Below are 9,708 nucleotides of genomic sequence, written 5' to 3'. Positions count from 1 at the left end.
TGAGCAGCAGCTTCTCCGTGACCGCGAGCGGGGCTACCGATCCCGTCTTGGGACAAAACACCTCCTTAGCATACACGCGCGTGGACTGGGTCTACCTTAACTATGGTTTGGGCAAGGAAAAGGTAGCCTGTATGTGTCCATATGCCCAGCTGTCAGCGATAAGAGCAATGTATGAGCTGTAGACTGTTCAGAGATGATACTTTTTTGTTATGTTCATCTCAGAGCAGGGAATACCACCAGGTTTCCCTCTGAGTGGCTGGGACTCCGTCGCCTGGATGACCCAGGTCTCCGCAGGGTTTGCAGTTAGCAGCTGACAGGAATCCAGAGCCCCGCCGGACCAGGGAGGATCTTAACCTCCCGGGGCTCCTCACCCCTCCACAGGTATCACATGTCATCTATTGAGACAGAAAGCAGATACACTCATCTGCGCAGGATTACACAGCCTTAAATCCAGGGCTTGGATTAAACTTTGCGTTTGAAAGCCAGACCCAAGACAACCAAATCCAGTGTGAACCCCAGATTGGATGTTGGGACAATAGAAGAATAACAATGGGATGCCTGCCGATATTTGACGAGCGTCTGTTGATGGTTACTGTATTATGTCAATAGTTTAGCCAGTATTAAGGTTATGTAGAACCTTTAGATATTCTGGATGAATAGTATAGGACAGCTCAATACTACGTTTTCAACATTTTGACAAACCTAGAATAACTGGAAATTCTGAGCCCTCATTGGTGTGTCTAAAATGCAAATGGCAATGTTCTCATGAAACGCACTATGCAAGCTGGAGCGCCTGGGGCAGGCATTGTGGCACAGCACGGAAAGCCACCACAACAGCATCCCATATGGGCAGCCCTGTCCACCTGGCTGAGGCCATTTGAGCAGTAAACCCAGTGGGTGGATGATCCCTCTCCTGTGTCTCACCCTCCCTCTGGGACTCCTTTAACATGAAGAAGTAAATCTTTGGAAATACATATACAGTTTTGAGTATAGTATAGGACTTCTTAAATTGTGGTTCTAGGACCCCATGAAATGATTTGCAAGTTTGTGCATGTAAAAACTCATTTGAGATGATGTTTGTTTTATCTAGGGAGTGCCCCAAATACAAAGAAACCGTTTAAAGAGAACCTAGGGTAACTATTGTACCTTTGCTTTCCAGATGAGTACATCAGTCCGCCATATGGGAATAGCCATTTTTCAGTGGCTCAGCGGGAATTTGATTTTTGGGATGAGTACAGTAGCATATCAGATAATCCTTTATCTATGGTGCCAGCATCTCATGTGAAAGCTGGTTTACGTCCCAAAGGCCCTGCTCTACTTCCCATCCAGCTCCCTGCTTGTGCCCTGAGAAAGCATTAGAGGACATCTCAAAGCCTAGGGAACCTGCATCCACATGGGAGACCCAGAAGAAGCTCTTGGCTCCTGGCCCCTGGCTTCAGATCAGCTCAGCTCTGCCCATTTGGGTAGGAATCAGTGGGTGAAAGATCTCTGTAAATTTGCTTTTCAGATAAAAATAAATTTTAAAAATTAATTAATTAATTAATTATTAAATCCTCACCTTATATCCACCGGGATCTCGTGTGGATGTCAGTTCATGTCTCGGCTGCTCCACTTCCCATCCAGCTCCCTGCTTGTGTCTGGGAAAGCAGTCGAGGACGGCCTAAAGCCTTGGGACCCTGCACCTGCATGGAAAACCCAGAAGAAGCTCCAGGCTCCTGGCTTCGAATTGGCTTCATGTGGCTGTTGCAGCCACTTGGGCAGTGAACCAGTGGATTTTTCTATCTCTTGTTCTCTTGGTAAATCTGCCTTTCAAATATAACTTTTTAAAAATTTTATTTATTTTTATTGGAAAATCAGATACAAAGAAAGGAGTAGAGACAGAGAGGAAGATCTTCCATCCATTAATTTACACCCCAAGTGGTCACAACAGCCAGAGCTGAGCCGGTGCAAAGCAAGGAGCCAGGAGTCTCCTCCAAATCTTCCACGTGAGTGCAGGGTCCCAAGGCTTTGGGCCGTCCTCCAATGCTTTCCCAGGCCACATGCTGGGAGCTGGATGGGAAGTGGAGCTGCCGGGATTAGAACTGGCGTCCATATGGGATCCTGACACGTGCCAGGCAAGGGCTTTTGCCATTAGGCTACCACGCCAGAACCCCAATGTAAATCATAAAAAAGAGGGAGAGTAGCATTTTGTTGCACACCAGACTCTATTAGATGCCCCCTGCATCTACCTACTAAGTGAGTCACACGCAATCCCATGCCTGCAGCCTAGGAAAGAACTCTGCTCCTAAAGTCACTTCCCCTCTTCCTCTTACTAGAGCTTCATGGCTATCTCCTTTTAAATTCTACTCGAGGGACAGGTGCTTGGCACAGCAGTGAAGGTGCTGCTTGGGAAGCCTACAGCCCATATCAGGATGCTTGGGTTAGATTCTCAGCTCTGCTCCCGATTTCAGGTTCTTGCTAATGCATACCCTGGGAAACAAGTCCTGGCACAGGAAGTTGGGTCTCTGCCACCCGCCTGGGAAATGTGGCTTGAATTCCTGCCTCCCGGCTCCAGCCTGACACAGACTGTTTCCGTCATTTAGGGTGTAAACCAGTAAGTAGGAAATATCTCAATAGAGATGTAGACATAGATATTTTTGTCTGGCTTTCAATAAATACATATGTTTTTAACAAACAAAAAGACACCCCAAAATTCAATTTTCCTCCTTTCAAATTATTATAATCCAGAAGTGAGCCCAGCTTTTACCGCGCTTGGCTAAATCCTCACCTTGTATGCAGCAGGATCCCATATGGGCGCTGGTTCGTATGCTGGCGGCTCTGCTTCCCATCCAGCTCCCTGCTTGTGGCCTGGGAAAGCAATAAAGCAAGGTGGGGAATACAGACACACAGGGGCCATGCTCAGGGGCTACCTGTCCTCGGAGTCTGTCTGCCGGAAGCCAGAGAGCAAGCAGGTGCTGGGGAGGCCTGGACTTGGAGCATGAGAGCTGCAGAGGCACACACGTGAGAGAGACTCTCCTATCATGGTCCTTCCTGGGAGCTTCACCGCCCTTCAGGTTCCAGGTGATGGCAGGTGAGCAGTATTTAACTCACAAGTGGGCAGAAAGGATTTCTTAGGTAAGGTAGTTGTGGCTTCCAAACTCGTGACCCTGAATAACACTAACAGAACAACTAATTTTATCTGAGTTCTGAGATGATGGGGATAATGAGATTTCTGTTCAATGAAAGTACCACAAATAATTTGTAGTTTAAAATATTTTGAAAAAAAAAAAAATATTTTGGGTGGGGCCTGGCGGCGTGGCCTAGTGGCTAAAGTCCTCGCCTTGAATGCGCCGGGATCCCATATGGGCGCCAGTTCTAATCCCAGCAGCTCCACTTCCCATCCAGCTCCCTGCTTGTGGCCTGGGAAAAGAGTCGAGGACGGCTCACACCTGCCTTGGGTTCCTGTACCCATGTGGAAGATCCAGAGGAGACTCCAGGCTCCTGATTTCAGATTGGTGCAGCACCGGCCGCTGGAGTCACTTGGGGAGTGAATCATTGGACGGAAGATCTTCCTTTCGGTTTCTCCTCCTCTCTGTATATCTGACTTTGCAATAAAAAGAAAGAAATCTTTTAAAAAATAAATATTTTGGGTGAGCCCAGCATGATAGCCTAGTGGCTAAAGTCCTTGCCTTGCATCTGCCAAGATCCCATATGGGCACAGTTCTAATCCCAGCGGCCCCACTTCCCATCCAGCTCCCTGCTTGTGGCCTGGGAAAGCCCTGGAGGATGGCCCAAAGCCTTGGGACCCTGCACTCATATGAGAGATTCCTGTCTCCTGGCTTTGCATTGGCTTAGCTCTGGCCGTCGTGGCCGCTTGAAGAGTGAACCAGTGGATGGAAGATTTTTCTCTCTGTCATCCTCTCTGTACAACTGCCTCTCCAAAAAAAAAAAAAGTCAAATCTTAAAAAAAAAAAAAAGATTTTGGGCAGAGCGTGATTGCACAATGGCTAAATCCTTGCCTTGCGTTTGCCAGGATCCCAAATGGGTACCAGTCCGTGTCCCAATTGCTGTACTTCCCATCCAGCTAGCTACTTGTGACCTGGAAAGGCATGGAGAATGGCCCAAAGCCTTGGGACCCTGCACCCATGTGGGAGACCTAAAAAAGCTCCTGGCTCCTGGCTTCAGATCAACTTAGCTGTGGCTGTTGTGGCCACTGGGGAGTGAACCAGCAGATGGAAGATCTTTCTCTCTGTATCTCCTCTTTGTATATCAGCCTTTCAAATAATGGGGGGCTGGCATTGTGGCATACAAGTAAAACCACCAGCTGCAAAGACTGCACCCCATATGGGCACCAGTTCAAGTTCCAGCTGTTCTGCTTGCCATCCAGTTCTCTGCTAGTATTCCCACGAAAGCAACAGAAGACAGCCCTGGTGTTTAGCTCCTGCAGCCACATGGGAGACCCAGATGAAGCTCCTGGTTTCCGGTTTTGGATCAGCCTAGTTCAAGCCATTGTGGCCATTTGGAAGTGGATGAAAGCTCTCTCTCTGTGTGTAAACCCTGCCTTGAAGTCTAATTTTCCCCTGTATTGTAAGGTTTTTTATTTCCTTATTGGTAGAACTGCTTGTGTGTGTTCCCTTGTTTCTGTGACTGTTAAAATATTTGCCCTCTAGAAAGACGAAGTCCTGCTCCAGTCACACACTGGGAAGCTTTTCTCGGCCAAGGGCCATTCAGGTATTTATATCATCACATTCACAGGCCATATAAAACCATCAGTTTAAAAATCAACCTGCTATAGATTTACAGAATTTGGAGTCTCACCTATGGTTGTCTTGGCAGGGCCAGACCTAATGATTTTAAGGGCCTTCTATGGCCTACTGACTGGACATTCCCCCTCTGAGCTAGAAACGGAAGGAAATTCAGGAAAGTTAGGAATGTCCAACTACCTTGAGGCATGCTTTCCAAGGCAAATCCATGTTTTGCACTACTCATCAGGTTTTTCACCCTTTCAAAGTGTAAGTCAAGACAGAACAAGGTTTATTCTTCTACTGAGTTTCTCATGTAATTTTCCCAACATATTTATAAATTTAGAGCAAATTGGGTCTGGCGCAGTAGCCTAGTGGCTGAAGTCCTCAACTTTCATATGGGCACTAGAGTCCTATATGGGCACTGGTTTGTACTTTGACTGCTCTACTTCCCTTTCAGCCCCCTGCCTGTGGCCTGGGAAAGCAGTACAGGATGGCCCAAAGCCTTGGGACCCTGTACCTGCATGGGAGACCTGGAAGAAGCTCCTGGCTCCTGGCTTCAGATCAGCTCAGCTAGGCCATCTTTTTAAAAAATGTAGAGCAAATATGAACTTGTCGTTTTTTGTTATATATAAAGGTCTTGAGAAATTTTGCTTTTGAAGACTTATTTGTTTGAAAGAGTGACAAAAAGAGCTATCTGCCATTTGCCATTCATTCCCCAAATGTCTCAAGAAGCCATTGCTGGGCCAGGCTGAAGGCAGGACCCAGGAACTCCATACTGGTTTCCTGTACGGGTGGTCAGGAATAATCCACTGCTTCCTAGGTACATACTGAAGCAATCAGATGGGGCCCGGTGCGGTAGCCTAGGGGCTTAAGTCCTCTCCTCGCATGCGCAGGGATCCCATATGGGCCCTGGTTCCCATCCAGCTTCCTACTTGTGGCCTGGGAAGGTAGTCGAGGTAAGTCCAAATCCTTGGGCCACTGCACTTGTGTGGGAGACCCAGAAGAGGCTCCTGACTCCTTCCTTCAGATTGGCACAGTTCTGGCCTTTGCTTGGGGAGTGAATCAACTGATGGAAGATCTTCCTGTCTCTCTTTCTTTCTGTGCATCTGACTATCCAATAAAAATTAAAAAAAAAAAATCTTTCTTAAAAAAAAAAAGCAAATGTGTGGAGCAGCCAGGACTTGTATTGATTAGGGTCACGGGCTGCAAGCCACACCTACCTCTGCCCTATGGAATCCTATCCATCCACCTGTCAATCAAATGAGCCCTTCCCCGGCGTCCCTCCCCTGACATGGGGTGGTCCCATGTAACCACTTCCCTTTCCAACCTCAAGGGCCCCTGCAGAGGGTCATTCTGTCTCCCTTGGGGACTAGAGGAGTGGGGCTCTGAAATACAGCTTCCATTTTCCCCTTCCTGCCCCACTGTGATCCTCTGCATGGCCCACATGTGTCTGAATAGTTGTATTTGTAATTTGTTAATGTGACATTAGATAAATCTAATAAACCAATTTTACTTTTTAATCTTGTGTCTGCTTTGTCAATTATAGTCAAGTTGAAGACAAAATAGATTTGCTTTAAAAGCCTTCAAAGTAAAACTTATGTCCACACAAAAACATATATGCAAATATTCATAGCAGCTTTATTTGTAATATCCAAAAACAACTCAAATGCCATGTGCTACATCTATAACATGGTACACCACTCCGAAATGGAAAGGAACAACTTCATGTATGCAACAATGCAAGGATCTCAAGGGAATTACACTGAGTGGAAAAAAGCCAATCTCAGAAAGTTACATGTGATATGTTAAATAACATTCTTGAAATGACAAAATAACAGAGGGAAAACAGATTTGCTGTTTCTGGGTTTGGAGAAGGGAGGATGAGAGATCTGGAAGGAAAATGGATATTAATCTAAAGGGGTAGCACAAGGACTCACCGAGAAGGAACAATCCCATTACCTTGATAGGAGCAGCAGTTCCACAGATCTACCCGAGAGGACTGCGCCCGCGTGCACACGTGCATGAGTGCATGCCAAGCCAGTGAAGACCTGTGGATTGTCAGGTGTCAGTGTCCCGGTTTTGATGCTGCCGTGTAGTGTGAGATGCTACCACCGATGACACTGCTAAGAGCACATGATCACTGTACTGCATGTTAGTTCAATGTACATTTCAAAATTCACAAAGCTGGAAAAAAACAACACCCTTCAATAGGTCCTTTCCTCTTTATACATCTATTTTAAATAGCATCTCTCGCAGTCCTCAGTCCAGCCTGGACTGAGCCACAAAGCTAACCCCTGGGTGTCTGGAATATTTTGTTAAAGGACATGAAAATTATTTCAGTAATTATTAACTATGAAGGAAACAGAACGTTCTGGGGATTTCATTTTCTCTGTTAAGTGTCCTACCCTTTGTCTGCATCATCTATTCATGGCTCTTCCTCCTCTTCTTGATCTCAATCATTAATTCCTCTAGGGCTTATATTACATGTTTTGCAATGTATCAGTCTATTGTTGGCAATGTGGTATGTGATTTTTAAGTCAAATTCAACCTCCTATTATATGCAGATGCCTTACTATCTTTCGTGCTTTTGTCAAAATTATCTTCCTAAAATTCCATAATTTTAGACTAAGATGCTCCAGCAGTCTTGTTAGCATGGCGTCCAATGTTCTTCATAGTGGTCCCTACTTACCTCTTCCAGCTGGGTGACTGAGAAAATTCTTCAAGGTAAGGTCTTTACTTTTACTTCACACATATAAATGGTAACAATGAGAATGTGTGGAACATATTATGTGCTGTGAGTTCACTACTGATTTTTATTATTCAATGAACTTTAATTCCTTAAACACTCCTTCCCCTTATGGCTAAAATAGGATACCAGCACCAGCCACCTCTGCCCCCACCTCTTCTTCAGGGGAAAAAGGGCAGATACTGGTCAGAATGCCGACTCTCACTCTCTAAACAGAGAAGTTACACTACCTGGTTGTTCATGGTTCTCCTTTCCCTTGTCTTGGATCGGTGAATGTTTTAAGACCACCTCGCCCAGCCAGAAGTCATTCTGCAGAGACACTTCCTCAGGCTTAACATCACTGCCTCCCCGGAACTTCTCTTTTAGAATGTCCACACATCCGACATTGAATCAGAGCTCACTGAAATACCCAAATCATGTCTTTCGCATTTTCCATATCATAAGCTTCTAATAAAATCAGCTCATGTCCTACTGATCTTTAACCTTAATCAAAGAGGCTTCCATAACATCAGCTATGGACAATTAAAACTGTTCAAGGTCAAGTGGAAACGGTGTTTAGACTCACTCAGGTCATTCTCTGTTCATATTTTGAAGCCCACAGGACTGACTTCATATTTCTTCTATGATATGCTGCTTTGTGCCAGTGATATATCTGTCCTATTTTCTCCACTACATTTTAATCTGTTTTATCTACTTCCTCCTCTCCCACATAGAAAATAATCTATATTGAATAAAGTGACTGAAATTGAGGTCTATTTCAACTTCTTCAGATTCCCTTCAAATCCCACTCAGTGACATATGGATGAGGTGATCACATCTCCAAGTTAACGGTTACCTTGGAAGTTTTGTTAAAACCAAAAATAAGCCATATATTAATACTAAACAAACAACTTTCAAGGTGGACAAATAATTTTATTTTGTGCATGCAAATACATGTCAAGTACTGCAAACTTTTTCCATCAATTTTCTCTCAAACACTGAAAATCATGATGCTCTATTTTGTGAACAGCCAAAGCTAACATCTCTTCACTTCAGTGCTACAGCAAAAACACACAGAATTCACTCTTTGCTATTCACTATCATCACAACCCTCATTGTTCCGTCTCTGCCCTCCCCCCATATATAGGCCTTATGAGTCCCAGCCTTCCCCCGTTTTAATCCTACTCCTATAGCACAACGGGAAACATTACAATTTGGAAATTCAAATTGAAATAAATGGAATAGAATTTATTCCCATATATATTCCCCATTTCATTGTACAGAGTTATTTTAAATTATAGTTTTAAATAGAAGCTGAGTATATGCCTTAAAAATGAGCATTAAATCCATCTTAGAGATGGTGCCTGCTTTTTACATGATGGGTGTACACCATCTTTAATTTCATTTACATTTCAATCGAACAATAGATTTGCAAAGAAAATGTCTAATACAGACGTAAAAATATTCACACTAGAGCTTCACAATCGGTTGTACAATTGACAAACAGGCCTCTTTTCCCAAACTTTCCAGCTAAGCAAATTTATAAAATGTAGTCAATGCAACAAGAAAAACATTTTTCTTTCACTTCCAGGGAAAAGAATATGCAATAAACAGTATAGATGCAGACAGCAGTTGCTGCAAGCTAACCACGATACTCCCAAGTGGCTGTACAGTGGATATGTGCAGTACAAATAAAAGCCACATGTGTTGTATCACAACTACAGTATAATTGTTTGCCCAGCTAAGAGGATGCATGCACTTCCATGCCTTGGGTTATCAAGTGAGGCCTAATTCTTGACAGGTGGATGGAATATGTGCAAATGACCTTGGCTTTTGGCAGTACCAAGTGCAGCCAGTGTCTGTGTTTCACTGGTCTGGGGATTTTTTTTTTAATTTATTTTCAAAAAAAGAAAAAAACAACTGCCAATTTTGGACTTTGGGGGGATTAAATGCTCTTGGAGTAAAAATAAGCCTCCCCTTGAATGTGGGGTGCTGTCATCTGTGGCATTGACTCCTTGTATCCCCTTGCCAGCAAAGAGATACAAAGAAACCGCTAGTGTAAGGAATCAATTTATCCAGGAAATGGGATACTCTTTGAGCATGTTCATTTGTGTTCTGCTTGCAGAAGGGGTCCTTATGCAGAAGGAATTACAGTAAGTGATCCCATCAACACTCTTCATTCACTAAAACACAAGGAAAGTTCTAGGAAATGAACACAAAGTCGCAATGCGACTTATCCTTTTAATAGCTGGTTACCAT

Source organism: Ochotona princeps, chromosome 14 (assembly GCF_030435755.1).
Source record: "Ochotona princeps isolate mOchPri1 chromosome 14, mOchPri1.hap1, whole genome shotgun sequence".
NCBI lineage: Eukaryota > Metazoa > Chordata > Mammalia > Lagomorpha > Ochotonidae > Ochotona > Ochotona princeps.
This window is presented reverse-complemented; position numbering follows the sequence as displayed.